The sequence below is a fragment of the Nilaparvata lugens genome, chromosome 2 (genome assembly GCF_014356525.2).
Source record: "Nilaparvata lugens isolate BPH chromosome 2, ASM1435652v1, whole genome shotgun sequence".
Classification (NCBI taxonomy): domain Eukaryota; kingdom Metazoa; phylum Arthropoda; class Insecta; order Hemiptera; family Delphacidae; genus Nilaparvata; species Nilaparvata lugens.
Genome location: NC_052505.1, coordinates 17,431,659 through 17,451,241, shown reverse-complemented (window position 1 = coordinate 17,451,241; position 19,583 = coordinate 17,431,659). Strand labels below are relative to the sequence as shown.

Genomic DNA, 19,583 nt, shown 5'->3' with positions numbered 1-19,583 from the left:
AAGTATTCGATGGAGGAGAATGATAATTAGAAGTCTTTAAATCATAATCGAAATTGGGAGGATATCAATTATTTTTTCAAATTTCAGCATATCCCAGACCAGTGGTCGCCAAACAGTCGATCGCGAGCTGCAAAAGAATGTAGTCCAGTTTGAATATATACACTTTCCCAGTCTGAAGAAAATTAATGACGAGAAAATTCCTCCACAGCACCGCAGCAATAACTAGTAGTTCTGTGAACAGTAGACCTCACGCAGTATTCTCATCTACAAGTACCTGATGAAACTATACACCTTATGGAAATACAGCAATAGACTGGCTTCTCCACACATCTGTTTAATCACTTGTCAGCTGATTTATGATGAATAATATTCTATAGTATGATTTTTACTCTAATATTGGCGTATGAAGGAGGCTCCTTCTTCCTTTCATATTATCCTTGAATTGCAAAATTTCCAAAAACCTTGTACATACGTCGACGCGCAATTAAAAAAGGAACATACCTGTCAAATTTCATGAAAAACTATTATCGCGTTTCGCCGTAAATGCGCAACATATAAACATTAAGAGAAATGCCAAACCGTCAACTTGAATCTTAGACCTTACTTCGCTCGGTCAACCAAGAATACGTTACAATTCTTTCAGACTTGAGACAACAGTTTGATCAACGATTTCAAGATTTTAAAAGCATATCAAATATGGTAAAAAAAGTAAATTCGTATGGCTTTTGTTGGTGGGGAGGTCCCACCACCTGAATATATAATTTATGCCGTCAATGAGCCTCACGACTGTCATACTTCAGCCGTGACCGACAGTTTAACGTGCCCATCCGATAACATGGGAGTGATCTGGTTAAAAAACTTTTGGTAATGAGAGGGTTCGACCCCGGGATCTCTATGCTGCTACGCAAGCACTCTATCCACTAGACCACGGATCACTCCAAATCAAATATCAAATATGGTAAAATTCATCAACTCTCTTTTGTAGAGATCTGAGCAGAAGATTTTGCAGCTTGTGTTGTAGAACATTTTGGTGGAGATCAGGCTTCAGTTGAAATGGAATTTGTGGATTCTAAAAATGATCTGTCTCTCAGATCACTTTCCAACACTGGAAATATTTGGCCTCAATTCCCCAAAGAAAAATATCCGAATATTATTCAAGATTCATTGAAGTTTAAAGCTATGTTCAGCTCTACCTACTTGTGTGAAGCATCTTTTTCAAGTATGAAATTCTCGAGAAATCTATATAGTAACAGACTGACTGATGAACAATTGGGCAACTGCATCAGAATGGCGGCTACAACGTACACTCCAAACATCAAGAAAATACTTGATGACCAAAAAGAGTTCCACTGCTTTCATTGAAATATACATTTCAACTTTTGTTATACTTTTTGCTATGAGATAAGTAGATTTCAACACTAGAAATGTATCTTTTCCTACAGTTACCTTGAAAAGTGACCATTCGTACACTGATTACAGAACGCAAAGAATCACTTTTCCGCTCTAGTGTGCAAAGTATTACTTTGCGTACTCCAAATTTGCAGCATGACAACGCAAAATATTTAGTAGGTTATATGGAGCACCAGTGCTGGAAAATAAAAATTAAGTTGGTAACAATGTCTGTGGTTAGATAAGAATCATCAATGGCTATATGGCTACATATTTATGATAAAATCCCAATCTAGAAATCCAAAACAATAATAATGTTTATCTTAATCATAATTAAATAATAACTTCTCATCATTTAATAATAAATAATGTTTCTTTTCTATTGACAGTAATAATTATTTCAACTCCAAGCAATGAGAATGTAGCAAACACACATTATGAAATTCGAGTTTTCAGGTAAAATAATTACCGTTCGAAGTCCATGTCAATAAAATTAATAAAATAACATTCGAATATACTACAATATAGTTATTTGTGCAACTAGTGCGCAAATTGACAGTTTGCTGCACCGAAAGGGCGGAATGGCTTCTTGAGTGCAGCAGAGGAGCTTTGCGCACGTATTTCACATTACATTTTTCCTACAGTTACCATTGAATATGAAAAGTGGGTAATTATGGATGAAATGATGGCTGAAATCCATCAAATGTTTGAGTGTGTGATGCTGTTATTAATAACAACCTTAATTCATTTAAAAATTAATAATCCGATTGAAGTTGAAAATTTTCAGCCAAAGTTCTCATTTTTATTCATTCAAGAATCAGAAAAATACATATAAAACAAAAATTGAAGAAAATTGAAGAGATTGAAAAATGGGAGTGCTCCAGGTTTGGATGGGATTTCCTATGAATTTTTCAAATATTTGGCACCTGAAGGAAAACACCTGTTAGTAAGCCTGTTCAACTTGATCATGGAGACTGGGAAAATTCCTTTGAATTGGGCAAAGCTGAAAATATTCCTATTGCATAAGAAAGGCTGTAAAAAAGATCCTAGGAATTTCCGAGGCTTATCTATTGCGAATTGTATTCTAAAAGTTTTTACTGGAATATTAACAGATAGATTAGCAATTTGGGCAGATCAGAGTGGGATCATGGTGGAAAGTCAATCGGGATTTCGGAAAAATAGGTCATGCTTAGATAATATATTCGTTCTAGATTCAGTAGTCAAATATTTTATGGAAGTAAAAAAGAGAAGATGTATGCAATTTTTATTGATTATGAGTCTGCGTTCGATTCTATCCCGCATAACAGGCTATTTCAGAAAATGAGAGAACTCGGATTAAGTAGGAGAGTAGTTAGCGTTTTTCAATATATGTACTCGAACTTCTCACTGGTAATCGAGAACAGGTTGCATGGTTTACAATCCGAACCTATCCCACTGACAAGAGGCGTTTTGCAGGGTGACCCGGCCAGCCCACTTCTCTTCTCTCTGTACACATCGGCAATAGAAACTTACTTTAGAGATAAAGGAATGCATGGATTACACATTGATAGAGACAACGATGTACTAATGTTACAATATGCAGACGACATAGTCATCTTGGCGGATAGCATTTCTGATGTGAGAAATAAGCTCAAATGTCTTTATCAGTACAGCTTAGAAATAGGACTCAAGGTCAATGCAGCTAAGACCAAAGTTTTGCCATTCCATAAGGGTCGATTGAGCAATAGCCATAGAGATTTCGTGATTGGTGAGGAAAAAATAGAAATTTGTAAAAACTATAATTATTTAGGAGTAATATTCCAATCCTCAGGTAAATATACAGAGATGTGCAAACGCTCAATTAATAGAGGTAAAATGAATCAATATTGGCTGTCAACATTTTATCCAAGGTGAGGTCTGAGAAATGGGAGGGGAAAATGAATTATTAGATATGGTTATCATACCATCGAGTTTGTACGGGTGTGAAGTGTGGGGTTTCGGTTGTGAGCAAGCTGTGGAAGCTGTTCAGTTGTTCTTTTTGAAGCGCTTGCTCTTGCTGGTACGTACGACGCCGAGTTGGTGTGTTAGATTGGAGGCGAATAGACCAAGGCTCAAATTTCATATCCTCAAAAGATGTCTATCTTGGCTGATAAGAATTGCGAACATGCCAGAGTCCAGATACCCTTTCATTTGTTATCGCCTACTGTGAAAACCAACTTCAGTTCTAATTGGTTATCTATTGTTCAGAGAGAGATGGATTTGTTGGAGTTTCAAAATTTAAGGAACGATATTGAATTTGATGCTATTGAACTATATAATAGTAGAGAGAGAATTCTTGAAAGATATGTAATGAAAATAATGGATGAGGATAGATACTTGGCTCAGAATTCGCAAAGTTCTCCTTTTTATAAATTGTTTAATCCCGAATATCAACTAGGAGAACAGCTAACGTATGATCTGCCAATTAAAATGATTCGTTGTATGACACAGTACAGAGTATCAAACACGAGTACATTCTTACACATAAACGGTCAGAGATATCAGCTTGACGGAGAGAAAATTTGCCCTGCCTGTGATTTAGATTTCGAATCGTTAATACATTTTCTATTGATCTGTCCGGAATATGAAAATATTAGATTGCAGTATATTTTACCTTATGTAAATAATGTAGTTCAAAATGTAGACAAATTGATGGTACTGTTATCTAACTTTAATGATGAGAAAATCAAACAGGTATATCGGTATACTGTGAAAGCACTTATCAAGAGAGAAAATATGGTGTCGACCACCGATAGATAAGCATGATAATTACGATAGTTATCAGTCACTGCCAGCCTTAAGATATTATAGGTTAGATGTATAGAGGTATTCATGTTTTCAATCTTTGTTATTAGTCATTCTTACTTTTCTGTACTTGGTTGGTGGCATTATGATTGGTTTATCATGCTATAATATTGATGTAAAAAAAATATTTATATATACAAAAATTATCTATATTCATGTGTAAATGACTCAACTCATTTGTATGGCAATAATTGTCGAAACAAATAAAATGATTTATTATTATTATTATTATAAAACAAAAATTCGCATTCAAAATACACGCCAACAGCTGGTTTGGATGACTGCAAAATGGCTGAACCGACAAGCGTGCGACCTAGCGGGAAGAATCGTACCCAACTTCGTTCTTTCATCCAGCTAAAAACAGTATTCAGATATTCAGAATTATGATTAACTAGAATTACCAAAAAATACTATAAGTAAACTGAAAAATATTTATAAAATAACATAGACAACAGAAAATATTTTATTGTAGTATATTCTAATGTTATTTTATAAATTTTATTGACATGGATCTCGAACGTTGATTATTTAACCTGAAAATTCGAATTTCAAAATGTGTGTTTGCTACATATCTCATTGCTTGGAGTTGAAATAATTATTACTATCAATAGAAAATGAACATTATTTATTATTGAATGATTAGAAGTTATTATTTAATTATGATTTAGATAAACATTATTCTTGTTTTGGATTTCTAGATTGGGATTTTATCATAAATGTAGGGTAGCCATTGAAATGATTCTCATCTAAATCTAACCACAGTCATTGTTACCAACTCAATTTTTGTTTTCGTGCACTAATCCTCCATATAACCCACCAACAATTTTGTGTTGCCATGTTGCAAATCTGGAGTGCAGAAAAATTTTTCCCGCACTAGAGCTGAAAAGTGATTCTTTGCATTCTGTAATCAGTGCAGGAATGGCCACTTTTCAAGGTAACTGTAGGAAATAGTTATTTGTGCAACTAGTGTGCAAAGTGACAGTTTGCTGCACCGAAAGATAAGTTTACGCCCGAGCCATAGGCGAGGGCGGAATGGCTTCTTGAGTGCAGCAGAGGAACTTTGCGCACGTATTTCACATTAAATTTTTCCTACAGTTACCATTGAATATGAAAAGTGGGTAATTATGGATAAAATGATGGCTGAAATCCATCAAATGTTTGTGTGTGATGCTGTTATTAATAACAACCTTAATTCATTTAAAAATTAATAATCCAATTGAAATTGAAAATTCTCAGCCAAAGTTATCATTTTTATTCATTCAAGAATCAGAAAAAACACAGATAGAACAAAAAATTTGCATTCAAAATACACGCCAACAGCTCATTGGGATGGCTGAACTGACAAGCGCGCTACCTAATGAGAAGAATCGTACCTATATAACTTTGTTTCATTCAGCTAAAAACAGTATTCAGATATTTAGACTTATGATTAACTAGAATTACCGAAAATAACATAGACAACAGAAAATATTTTTTCCTACAGTTACCTTGAAAAGTGGCCATTCCTGCACTGATTACAGAATGCAAAGAATCACTTTTCCCTGCTCTAGTGCGGGAAAAAAATCCATGTCAATAAAATTAATAAAATAACATCAGAATATACCACAATAGAATATTTTCTGTTGTCTATGTTATTTTATAAATATTTTTCAACTTCAATTGGATTATTAATTTTTAAATGAATTAAGGTTGTTATTAATAACAGCATCACACACACAAACATTTGATGGATTTCAGCCATCATTTTACCCATAATCAACCACTTCTCATATTCAATGGTAACTGTAGGAAAAATTTAATTTGAAATACGTGCGCAAAGTTCCTCTGCTGCACTCAAGAAGCCATTCCACCCTCGCCTATGGCTCGTGCGTAAACGTTTTGTTCGGTGCAGCAAACTGTCACTTTGCGCACTAGTTGCACAAATAGCTATTATAGGCAATAGAAGTGAGAAAATTTAATTTCGCGTACCATACTTTCTTCAGTCTAATATTCGTTGGTAGCTCACTAGAAGATTTATAGATGCTATTCTAGCTCACAGGCTCATAAGTTTGGCGATCATTGTCCTAGAACATAGAGTTGTAGAAATAGAGACGATACTCATAAGATGCAGGCTGTTAGGGGGTTGTTAATACTACTCCTCATGAAGATAAAGAGAGTTACAGATGAAGTGAGTGAACGTTTTTTTTTTGCGAACTATGTTCAGCCACAGAGAAGAGAAGCACTACTACTGGTATGCTTATTCCCTGGTTCAGCCCTTAGACCAGTTATAGATTAGACACGGCCCATTGTATGTATATTCATACTGAAAGTCGATGAAGCCAACATCTAACTGCCGAATCCGCCCACCTTGACGTCACAAAAGTTTTTTGTGCTTCCTTTTCTAGCTCCGCAACGATGCCAAATCTATTTTTGACAGTGCAGAAATATAATTAATTAAGGCAGAGAATCGACAACGTTATTCTCCTATCTTTATTCACTGTCATTATAACGTGGACCTCACTATAGCACTTCTCATGGGAATTGTGTGAGATGACATATATCATGAGTGCAGAAAGAAAAAACGAAAGAAGTCCTCTGAGGGAAATGCAAATATCTTTGGAGGTTATGTCGATAAAGGGGGGTGATGAGGAGATAGTTTGGTCGCTACGTGAAAGTATACATGTCCCCTGAGACATGTTACAAACTTTATTCTTCTACTTCTCCTACTTCTTCTCCTTCTTCTTCTTCTTCTTCTTCTCCTCCTTCTTATTCTTCTTCTTCTTCTCCTCCTTCTTTTTTATCTTCTGTTCTTCTTCTTCTTTTCCACCAATCTTTTTCTTTGTTATTCTTCTTTTTGGCCGTTCTTTTTCTTCTCCCACTTCTTTTTCATCTTTTTCTCTGTTCTTATTCTTTTTCGTCGTTCTTTTTCCTTTTCCTCTAATTTTTCTTCTTCTTCTCCTTCTTCTTCGTTCTTCTTTCTCTTCTTTTTCTTCTTCTTCTTCTTCTTCTTCTTCTTTTTCTTTGTTCTTCTTCTTTTTTGCCGTTCTTTTTCTTCTTCTCCTTTTTCTTTTTCTTTGTTCTTCTTTTTATTTTTATTTTTTTCTTTTTCTTCTTTTTCTTCTTCTTCTTCTTCTTCTTCTTCTCTTTTCTTCTGTTCTTCTTCTTCTTTTCCTCCGTTCTTCTTCTTTTTCTTTGTTCTTCTTCTTTTTCGCTGTTCTTTTTCTTCTTCTTCTTTTCCTCCATTCTTTTTCTTTTTCTTTGTTCTTCTTCTTTTTCTTCTTTTTCTTATTTTTCTTGTTCTTCTTTTTCTTTTCCTTTTTCTTCTTCTTCTTCTTCTCTTTTCTTCTGTTCTTCTTTTTCTTTTCCTTTTTCTCTTCTTCTTCTTCTTCTTCTTTTCCCCGTTCTTCTTCTTTTTCTTTGTTCTTCTTCTTCTTTTCTCCTTTTCTTCCGTTCTTCTTCTTTTTCTTTGTTCTTCTTTTTCGCCGTTCTTTCTCTTCTTCCTCTTATTCTTCTCCTTCTTCTTCTTCTCCTCCTTTTTCTCCGTTCTCCTCCTTCTTTTTCATCGTTCTCCTCCTTCTTTTTCTCCGTTCTTCTTCTTCTTCTTCTTCTTCTTCTTCTTCTTCTTCCTCTTCTTCTTCTCATGTATTTCATCTCTTCCCCTCCTATTGCTTTCTCTTATCTATCCTTCTTCTTCTCCTTCTTCTGATTCTTCTTCATCTTTTCCTCCTTTATCTTCTCCTCCTCCCCCTGCAACTTATTTCAAGAAGAGCCGCCACGACGAGAAATATTTCTGAAGAAAGCTGATATAATAAGGTGCTGCTGCCTCGAAGCGAACATGGTAGGACATGTTTCAACCCCATTATAGTTTCATCTCATGCTTACTCTACAGTCTACATCAGATCTCTCTATGAACTATACGACGACATCTAACTATCTATTTATCAATACAGGTACATTTCTGTTACATCCCATCATAATGGTGTACTTGTACACATACTGTGTGTCACAGTAAATTTTACCACCACTTCATTTTGGATGAAAAAGACTGAGAAATTGTCAAAAACCACAGATTTATGTGACTTGCACAATCATTCCTTGTAAGGAATAACGGAAAACTAAAGAAGCCCTGTTATAATTCCTGATACTTAGAAAGAACGGTTTCGGTTATTACACCATTGTCAATCTCTGATAAACTAAAACTGAATACAAGAACAGCAGAATTTATACTAGTAGGCGAGTACTACTATTGGTCAAGGGCATGAACGCCAGCCATTGGCCCAGCTAGACAGTCTCCTCCCACTCAACAGTGTGACAAAATGGCGGCTTAAGCAACAGAATCGCCATGATAACAAAATTTACTTTCAGTACAAAATAAGAACCAAGAAAACAAGTGTGAAAGATAATAAAACAAATATGTAAGTGGAAAAAATATTGACTAATGTATGCTCACAATTTTATGATAAAACTAAATTCGTAGTTTTGTATGAATAGTATAATAGTTTATTAACTATAGTAGTTGTATAAATAGTTTATACTAGTATAAATTCTGCTGCTCTTGTATTTAGTTTTAGTTTATCAGAGATTGACAATGGTGTAATAACCGAAACCGGTCTTTCTAAGTATCAATTAATCTGAAGTTTTTGACAATTTCTTAGTCTTTTCCATCCAATATGAATAATTACCACAATATCAACTTCTCAACTACACAAAAAAAACAACTACTTAATTTGTTATTTTCCACTAGAATATAACAGAAAATATATTACATTAACCACTTAGAACTGTAAACTAATTATTAACTTTGAATATTATGATATATACCATCTCATGTCAACAAATCAGATTACTGTATTTTGATCGAGTCAATTAAAATTTCCAGATTTCTCGCGAGATACGGTAAGCTAATTGATTACACAGCTGATCTCCCACACAGGCACACGCATCTTCTGTTATCGACAGACGACAAAATGATCATCTGTTTTTCCAAGGATGGATAATTATTATCCTTTTTATGTTCTCCAGCGAGTTTTCCCAGGGATGAAAGCTAGTGCAATCGAATTTTCATATCATAGACCCACTATGTTCCAAATTTCGTGGAAATCGTTAGAGCCGTTTTCGAGATCCGTTAAACATATATAACCATATACAGAAATTGCTCTCTTAATATAATAGGATTCATCAGATTTCTCTTTTTTCCATTGTGTATTTTGGATGAATTTCAGACTGTTCTTCTATTGCTCCTCTATTATTATTATTAATTCAGTGCACCTAATTTATTATAGGATTACTTTGATCTATTTCAATAGAATGGTATATTATAGCCTTTATCGTTTATCCTCACGCTGAGTTTTGTTCCACTTTTAAAATGTATTTATATACATTTTCACCAGATATAAATCAATCAACTTTTTCTCTTGTGCATCAATTGCTGTAGTAAATCGATAGTGATTTTATTGTTGTATTTTGTAATGTCAATTGCTACAATAATAATTCTTTTCGCCTTCTTTGTTGATTTTCAATTATTATTCTTTAAATATATGTTATTTAAAATTCTGTATTCAGTCTTACACGTATATTTTTTGCAATTAGGTATATTATTTCTGTATTATTATACAGAATATCATCATATTCTGTATTAATATTTTTTTCATGCTATGTAATTCCTGTAATGTTTTGATGTGCAATGAGTCTGTCTAGAGACCTAGCACAAAATAAAAAAAATCAATCAATCAATCTTCGGATAGAAGAGACTGTGCATACTGTTGTCAAATTATTGTAAGCTATGAATGTAATAAACTAACAAAATATTACATTTCTATTATTAAAATCAATTATTGAATCATGAAAATGTATTTTTTGATTAATGTAAAATATTTGAGATATAATTGATTATTATTATCAACAAGAATCAACTTTTTGTGCCAGTTGCACAACAACCGGTTAAATTTTAACCGTGATTTGTTTCATGAAAACCAATCAGAGAAGCCGTCTTTTAAGAAACGAGTTCTCTGATAGGTTCTCGTGGAATTAAGTACGGTTAAAATTTAAATTTGTGCAATCGGGAGTTTGAGATATAATCGATTATCATCAACAAGAATCAACTATTTGTGCCGGTTGCACAACAACCGGTTAAATTTTAACCGTGATTAGTTTCATGAGAACCAATCAGAGAAGCCGTCTTTTCAGAAACGCCTTCTCTGATAGGTTCTCGTGGAATTAAGTACGGTTAAAATTTAAATTTGTGCAATTGGGCCTTTGAGATATAATTGATTATCATCAACAAGAATCAACTATTTGTGCCGGTTGCACAACAACCGGTTAAATTTTAACCGTGATTAGTTTCATGAAAACCAATCAGAGAAGCCGTCTTCTCAGAAACGCCTTCTCTGATAGGTTCTCGTGGAATTAAGTACGGTTAAAATTTAAATTCTTGCAACCAGGCCTTTAAATCAGATCAAATTTATCGGCATATTTGAAAAACAGCTATTAACTATAGAAGGCGGTGGAAATGAGAAAGTGACAAGAAAGTCTTCCTATCATTTTTTTCTACTAACCTTTTAACGTGAGCCTCACTCCAGGTAGGCTGCAAAAGATGGAATCTATTGGAATCTATTGCGCGGAGGCTGCTAAACCATCCTACTGGGGGTGCAGGGGGTGAAGCCCCCTACCGAGCGCGAAGCGCGAGTCTATTGTTTGAAGCTTACAAGAGTGAAAATGAAGTCTATCAAGAAAAGTGCTTGGATAAGTTCGAGCGCACTTCTCCAGACATAAAAGCATTCGACGATCGGAGAATTCAATATTCATGAAAAATTCTCGCGATACTCATTCTGAACTCATAAAACATTATGATGCCTTCTCCAGTTTATACAGCTTTCGACACTTCTTGCCAAGATTCACTTTCAACAGTCAGCATTCCTTATGCATGACAACTACGCTACCCATTTAATCAATGTTGACAGTCTTGGAATTCCCCAAGAAGATGCCAGGAATTCATATATGAGAAAGACGAAAATTGGATGGAAAAATTGGAAAATTCTCAAAAGACAGCTGAGCCTTAGAGATCCAATTTTCCGAGGGGCGATAATTGAATTTTTTATTGTTCTCAATACTCATAACAATGGAGGCTGATGGAAAAATTATGCTCAAGTGCTAATAAGTGATGGTGAAGGAAGATCGTAATGTGGTACAAAGACATGTGGGTTATGGAGCTTGGTAACAATATGTGGAAACACAATGTGTGTAACCGGTATGGGATATGAAATATGAATATGGAACGGTGTAAATGTGAAGTTGGAGAATGTTGAAGGTAGAGGCTTTAAAAACTTACATTTCGGTAGGAGGAGCAGAAATGTGATTTTTCCGTTAAAAGGCTGTGCAAAGGCTAAAAATAAACTTTCTACTCGTGTATTTTTCAAATTTTTTCGTATTGTATATCATCAAGCTATCAAAATGAAAAAGTTTTCTCAGGAAAAATGTTTTTCCGATCATTACTTTTTGCGATATGAGCGCCTGAAATTTGAATTTTTGGGACAGAACATTTCAAATTCGCTAATATATAAATCCATGAGATTTAGAGGATGGATTCTTCATGGTATTTTTGATCTGATAAAACAAAAATTTTCTGAAAGTATCAGTTTTTGAAAAAGTTATTCAATTTACAAAAAATAACTCAACTTAAAGTTATTTTTGGTTATTGTTGGTAAATTGAATAACTATCTTTGAAATTGATATTTCAAAAAAAAATTTGCTTTAATAGATCAACAATATCATCAAGAATCTATCCTATAAATCTCATGGATTTATCTCTTACATAATTTTAAATGTTCTGTCCCAAAAATTGAAACTTTAGGCGCTCATATCTCAAAAAGTAGTCTAATGATTAGAAAAAAATGTTTTACTGAGAATACTTTTTCATTTTGATAGCTTGATGATATACAAATCAAAAAACTTTGAAAAATATCACGAGCAGAAAGTTTTTATTTTAGCCTTTGCACAGCCTTAAATCACCAGTGACTTCCTAGAATCGTGCCATTCCTATCTTTTTCTCGTGTATCAATTCTTATGTATATCCCATCATATTATAATTGTTTGCGTTTCAGATTAAATTATAACTCATTGTATTATTGAACGAGCGTTAGTGGGTTCTCACTTTTGACTTACTGCAGACCAAAATCGTAGTCCGTCTGGGTGTATGTTCTACAATAACTAGCAAGAATTGATCAATCAGCTTCAAATTTTGAACACGTATTCTTCGAACCTTTTCTTAGGTCAAGTTCGTTGGACAACAAAATTGACTCATTCCTTCGTCCTTTTTCAGGATATAGAATAACATTGGAAGTGCATAAGGAAGAAATCTTTATGATTCAGTCAGCTGAAGAATTCATTGCATGCAATTACTACAGTTATTCCATTCAATCATAACATCGACTGAGGCTATTTGGGAGCTATCACACGCGCAGACACATGATTCCAGCTGGTTAATATTGGAAAAGTATATTAATATTATTTAAGTGACAGAGTAAAGCTGCGTTTACAACAGAGTTATAAACAAAATGTTAATAATTCAATCCTTATAGATTCTATTAGATTGAACATAACACATAACTTATCATATACATGATGAACATTTTATGTGTTTATCAAGTTCCGTTCAATCTAATAGAATCTATAAGGACGGGAAAATGAACATTCTGTTAATAACTTTGGTGTAAACTAAGCTTAATATTTCAATAAATTCAAATAGGATCCCCAATGAAACCTACAGTCAAATGATTCTTGTAAGAGGAATATTTTGCTGATTTCATAATTTTCATCAACTCTGTATAATTGAAAGTTGCAGGCTACAAAGATTACAATAGTTCAGTTCTTGAGCGAGTTCTTGAACCCAAGGGGTCACTACTATACTGCGATTCATTGAGTGTTAACAAGTTCTTACCTTAGACTCAGGCCAAATTTGTCTCTGTCTGTGTGTATGTTCTACAAGAACTTTTGAACGGTTTGATCAATCGGCTTCAAATTTTGAACAAATATTCTACGGAACTTTTTACAGATCAAGTTAGTTGGACAAAATTTATAGACTCTGGTCAATTTCAGGGCCTCTGACATGATCTAACGACTGCTATCACGCAGCTGGGACCGACGACTTAACGTATCAATCCGAAACACCGGAGTAGCCCGAGAAAAAATCTTCAGTAGAAAATAGATGTCATATAAATCTGAATTCCACAGACCTGGCAACAGTTATTATTTGAAAAAATATAGATTTTGAAGGAGATAATATTATGATATTATAAGGCAGGAAGCGGTTTTTCATTCAAGTTATTTAATGTTTGAGCAAATCAAAATGCTGTTTTCAATAATTCTCCTCACAGTCCTCTCACTCACTCACTAGTGATGAGTGTGGTATGAGCCATAGGAAGATAACATTGTCTAGCTCACTCACTCACTTGTGATGAGTGTGATATGAGGCATAGGAATGTGTCCACTGTTAACTGAGCGTCAGTCCAAAACCAACAATCTGCTTGATCAATCGCTGGAATGAGTGAGGCAATCAATCGCCACTGCTCAATGTTGATTTGCTTGATTAGAGACCCATCATCCAGTGTTGAGGCGTTGACGTTGCAACGTCGACGTCAACTGAACGCAACTATAGTTATCGTTAAACCGTTAACTACTTCATTAACCTACTGTGATGCGATAAAAATTGAAAAACGGCAATGGATGAAATCCTATTGGCTGTCGGTATTGTTGTCAGACAACGAGAATTCGACTCTCTCATTGGTTAGCTTGTGTTCTCTCCTACTCGAGTCCCATTGGCTGTTGACATCCGACAACAAAATTACTGTCCTCTCATTGGTTGGTTTAAGATTGGTTGACTCTTCCCCCACATAGCTCTCATTGACTATAGACATGACAAAAAATTACTTTTTCCGTTGAAAAGTTCCTGTTACACAATTCCCATTCGTAGTCAATGTTGTTGGAGAAGTATTTGATGAGTTGAATACAAACGTAATAATAATTTCATTTAATTTCATTTATTCATTTCATTTCATTGAAATAATGATGATTATGATATCGTAGGTGGTTGAGGAGGTGAAAAAACATTTAAATTCTGTTGGATTGAGATAGGTTCATCTTTGTGTATTATAAAACAAAATTTCAACTCACGTTCTAGCGTTGAATCAATGAAAAGTAGGAGTAGATGATTGAATATCAACCAACAGACTGAAGAAATTATGAATGATATGGAACAATGATATCTAACGACTGTTATGTCATCTTCACCTAGAATGCTGAAGTTTGAACATTCAGTTGACCATTGTTGGAAAAGTATTTCTAGAAATCTTGAAATCTTCAGAATAATGAGGAAAAAGGGGGAGGAAAGAAAGAAGTGGGAGGAAAAGAAGAAGAATGAGAGGAAGAAGAAGAAGAAGAAGAAGAAGAAGAAGAGGAGGAGGAAGAGCAAAGGAAGTAGAGAAATATGAATAGAGTAGTTATAATAAACTTCACTGTACTAGCGTAATAATCATTGAATTCAGTCAGTACTCGGGACAAAAAACTTTTAATTACAGTTTTTTTATTTATCTATTTATAATCATACATCTCTCACTTCTAATTCATACAACAGTCCAATCCAGATTATGACACTTCAACATTTTTGAGTTACACTCCAATTCACAAATCTCAATTTAAACAATAAAAAATCACAGATTGTTAACGGGTTTATCCGAGAATAAACGAATTAACGGGTCAAGTCGTTGAACCAACTAGTTCATTTGATCACTGGTGATCCATCTGAGTGAGAGGAAGTTATCGAACAAGAGAGAGAGAGAGTGTCGGAGTGATGGCGAAAGGAGGATTGATAGCTTAGGTTTACAGTTGCGTCTGATATGCGTCCTGTTGGTAAGGCGATCCTAGTGGACCAGTATGGACAGAGTTTGCGAAACCAAAACACAACAACTCACGGGTTCGAGTCCCGCAGGACTGGAGACCTCTACACGAGTGATCCATTTGCGACCCCGGAGTCAGTTACGACACTCTCCGCTGCTTGAGGATTGCAATTACACAGCCCTGGTTTGGTGTCATCTGATACACTCTCTCACTCACTCACATACACTTACAAACACTCACTCACTCAATCATAGATGCTCACCCACTTACTCTCTCACTCACTGACTCTCTCAGTTACTCACTCACTCACATACACTTACAAACACTTGCTAACACAATCATAGACACTCACTCACTTACTCTCTCACTCACTGACTATCTCAGTTACTCACTCACTCACATACACTTACAAATACTTACTAACACAATCATAGACACTCACTCACTGACTATCTCAGTTACTCACTCACTCACATACACTTACAAATACTTACTAACACAATCATAGACACTCACTCACTTACTCTCTCACTCACTGACTCTCTCTGTTACTCACTCACTCACATACACTTACAAACACTTGCTAACACAATCATAGACACTCACCCACTTACTCTCTCACTCACTGACTCTCTCAGCTACTCACTCACTCACATACACTTACAAACACTTGCTAACACAATCATAGACAATCACTCACTTACATACATTTATAGAAACTCATTCAAATGAACTTACAAACACTCACTCACTCACTTACATACACTAACAGGAGCTATAGTGAGGTCCATGTTATAATGGCAGTGGATAAAGATAGAAGAATAGCGATGCCGATTCTCTGCATTAATTAATTATATTTCTAAACTGTCAAAAACATAATTGGCATCGTTGTGGACCTAGAAAAGGATAGTACCCCACCGGCTTTGTCGAATGATATACAAGGATAGCAAAAACAAAGTTGATCAAATACTGTCATTATAACGTGAATCTCACTCTAGCTCACTCACTCTTATACACTTATTCACTCACTCAACTACTCAGTCACATAGCCTAACAGACGCACACACTCACTCACATTACACTAAAGCTGCGTTTACATCAAAGTTATTAACAAAACTTAGTTATTAAAGTTTTCATCAGGGAAATAAATGTATGGGTTGAGCAGAATATATATGCTTCGTTACCTAAATTTCAATAGAATTGATGTTTCGTTTGTGTTTTAAATGTATTTCAATCTTTTATATTATTTTTGAAAATTAATTATAAGCACTTGGAGGTTAGTGAGCACTAAATTGTGTTTCTTGTCATTCGTTTTATTACTCAGAAAGATGCATTATGTTATTATTTTTAATTACTTTATTCTATATTTCTTGTATTTTTCTTTATCCATTTTCATTTAGAAGAGTGATTATAATTGATTTGTTTTTGGTTATTACCTAGTGGATATAATGTTAACACGAAATTATTTCATATATTTTCTTCATCATTGTATTATTTATATTAAAATTACTATTAGTAGGCTACTTTAATTTCCAATAATCTTGTGTTGTTGTTTTTTCATTATTTTGCTTTGTACTGTTCTCTTTACGAACTCACAGCTGGCGCACAAGTCTGTCTTTGCTGGCTGCGCCAAACATTTATTCAATTTACATTTTTTCTTATGTATTTTTGGCGAAATAAATATTCTATTCTATAAAATTTTTATTTCTCCGTCCTTATAGATTCTATTAGATTGAACATAACTTATCACATACATGATGAACATATGTGTTTGTCAAGCTCCGTTCAATCTAATAGAATCTATAAGGACGGAAAAATAAACATTTTCTTAATAACTACGGTGTAAACACAGTTTAACCATAGAGAAACAATAACGTAAATAGATATCCCATGGTATAGGACGTTTATGTCGCAACTTTTACGGTTATCTCAAGCCGATTACTGTCGATTATTGTCAATTTTTTCTGTTTTTTTTTCTTGGGTGAGAGTTTATGAACGGCACAATTTGAGAGACTACCAGCGTCACACAGCTGCATGGGAAAGAACTATGTGTACTATCGGCATGAGATAACAGTAAAAGTTGCGACATAAACGCCCTATACCATGGGATATCTATTTACGCTATTGTTTCTCTATGGTTTAACTCACTCACGCATATGTGCATTCCTGATATCATGAATTAGCGGTTCTACAGTTTCATCTACATTGAACTATAAGCATAGGTTGAATGGAAAGCATCTGTGTTACTTATAGGGAATACATACATATTAATACTCGTAAAATCACTGTAAAATAAACAGTTTGAGATCAATTTTGTAATTTTAGTGATATATCGATTGAATATAAAAAATATAAAAATATCTCTACTTATAATTGATATTAATCACAAATTATATTACTGCTGGAGAGATAGAAAGCGTTTTTTCAATATTTCAATATTCAAGGTTACAATAACGGCATTATCGCAAACGGTTTCAATCTATGTCACTATAATCTATACAGAGTGAGTCATATGTATGGGAACCTTTCAATTAGTTGGAGACTTTTTTAGATATAATACTGTAACTTCCAGGTTAAGTTATTGGTCGAATACTCCACTTTTTGACGTACAACTGAATTTCAACCCCTCATTTAGGGGTTGTAACTCGAATATTTCAGATGTGCGGTACCCATTGTGCTGTACATCATTTTAAAGGCCTTTTTGAAACAAGAACGATAACATCAATAAAAATGTCTATTTATTTATTTATTCGTGGACAGAATCACAAATCATATAAATATGATTAGGAAGGAACAACAGGCTTGGCCCAAAACTATTCCATTCCCAAATTTTGATAGATTAATAAAATGTCCAAAAAATAGGTTATGTTTTTACTGTAAAACGTTCAAGTTCAATTTTCGTCCAAAAATATATATATAAGCTAAACATTTTGAATTTAGAGAGATTAAAACACCAAACTATATTTAAATATAACACTTAATTATCACTTCATATTGAATTAATCAAGTTATTTTATAAAATTTTGAACCCAAAAATACACACAACTCCTCTCTCACTAAGCACAGCTGTTGAAAAGTTCTATGATAATAATGTTCTATGATATATGTATCCGAAATGGCGGCTGATTGAAGTTTTAGTTTTTAAAGACACGAGGGGTTGTAACCCAAATAATTTTAATGTGAACTCTCATTGTGTGGTACATGATGTTGAAGGCCTTCTCAAAACAAGAAAGATGACAACAATAGAAATGATCTATGATACTTGTATTGGAAAGGCTGATTGAAGTTCAAGTAAAAACTAAAACTTTAATCAGCCGCCATTTTGGATACGAGTATCATAGAACATTTTTATTGATGTTATCGTTCTTGTTTTAAAAAGGCCTTTAAAATGATGTACCACACAATATGACTCACTCTATATAATCAGCTGGCAATCGGCAATGATAAAAGAATATCAATTACATATACTAAACGGAAATCCAGACTACAACCGTACAATTCGCTTAACAATTTGTTTGTTTTTGTTTTGTGTGATCACCACCCACACTGAAAGCAAAACATCGACTAGACCGTTTTGTTCGTACCCTAGAACCCATAAAAAGTAAAAAGCTTATAGAGAGAAATGGAAAGAAAAATAAAAATCTCAGTACCCTTTTTGAATAATTATTTAATTATTTTCTAAATAATTATTATAAAAAGTACCCTTTTTGAATAATTATTTAGAAAATAATTAAAAAATTACTCAAAAAGGGTACTGAAAGAGGAGAAAATAATTTAAAAAATAATTAAATAAATATTCAAAGAGGGTACTGAGATTTTTATTTTTCTTTCCATTTCTATAAAAAGTGGACCTATACAGAAAAGAGATAAACTTATAGAGAGATATCGTACCCTGGAGAGAAGAATCTACAGGATAATTATTTCAAATAAGTTTTATAAATTTGAGTAGAGTCTCGTAAAAAATCGATAATTACAACCAAAATTTTACGGAGAAATTTGAGAGAGTCTGTGAAATGACGTCAGTAAAATCCCAGGTGACAGTATCAGCCTTACCACAAACTCGGAAAAACTGTATGCGCGCGCATCCATAGTGAGATTCCCTTCAAACTGACAGCATTAATCATGAATTGTATCATTGCTTTCCCATTGAACCAATACTGAAATTGAGTGAGTGAATGGAGGTTTTTGCCAGAAGATAACAGATGGCATAACTTGGTCCTGAACAGAGCAGTGACACACGATAAATGCCTCCAAATCAGTTTAATCCTTCGATCCTTCGTCCTTAAATAAATGACGGCCAAAGCCTGAGGTGTAGCCAAAGAAATAAATGCTCACAGAGAGCTTTGAATGGCGATAAAAAAACACGCCTCGAGGTTCCCACCGTACGTCAGTTTAGTATCTGAAATACGGCACTGTTTTTGTGCATTTTTCGTGAGATGACAATGGGGGAACGCTGTTTGAGTCCATTATCAGTGGACCACTTGTTGAGTCAACTCTGGGAT

The 19,583-nt window shown here is 34.2% G+C and overlaps 1 protein-coding gene across 2 annotated transcripts in view; it reads left to right on the top strand.

The window, feature by feature from the left end:
• Positions 1-19,583, top strand: part of LOC111046070 (tachykinin-like peptides receptor 99D) — a 580,669-nt gene that overhangs the window by 451,273 nt on the left and 109,813 nt on the right. The window lies entirely within an intron of this gene.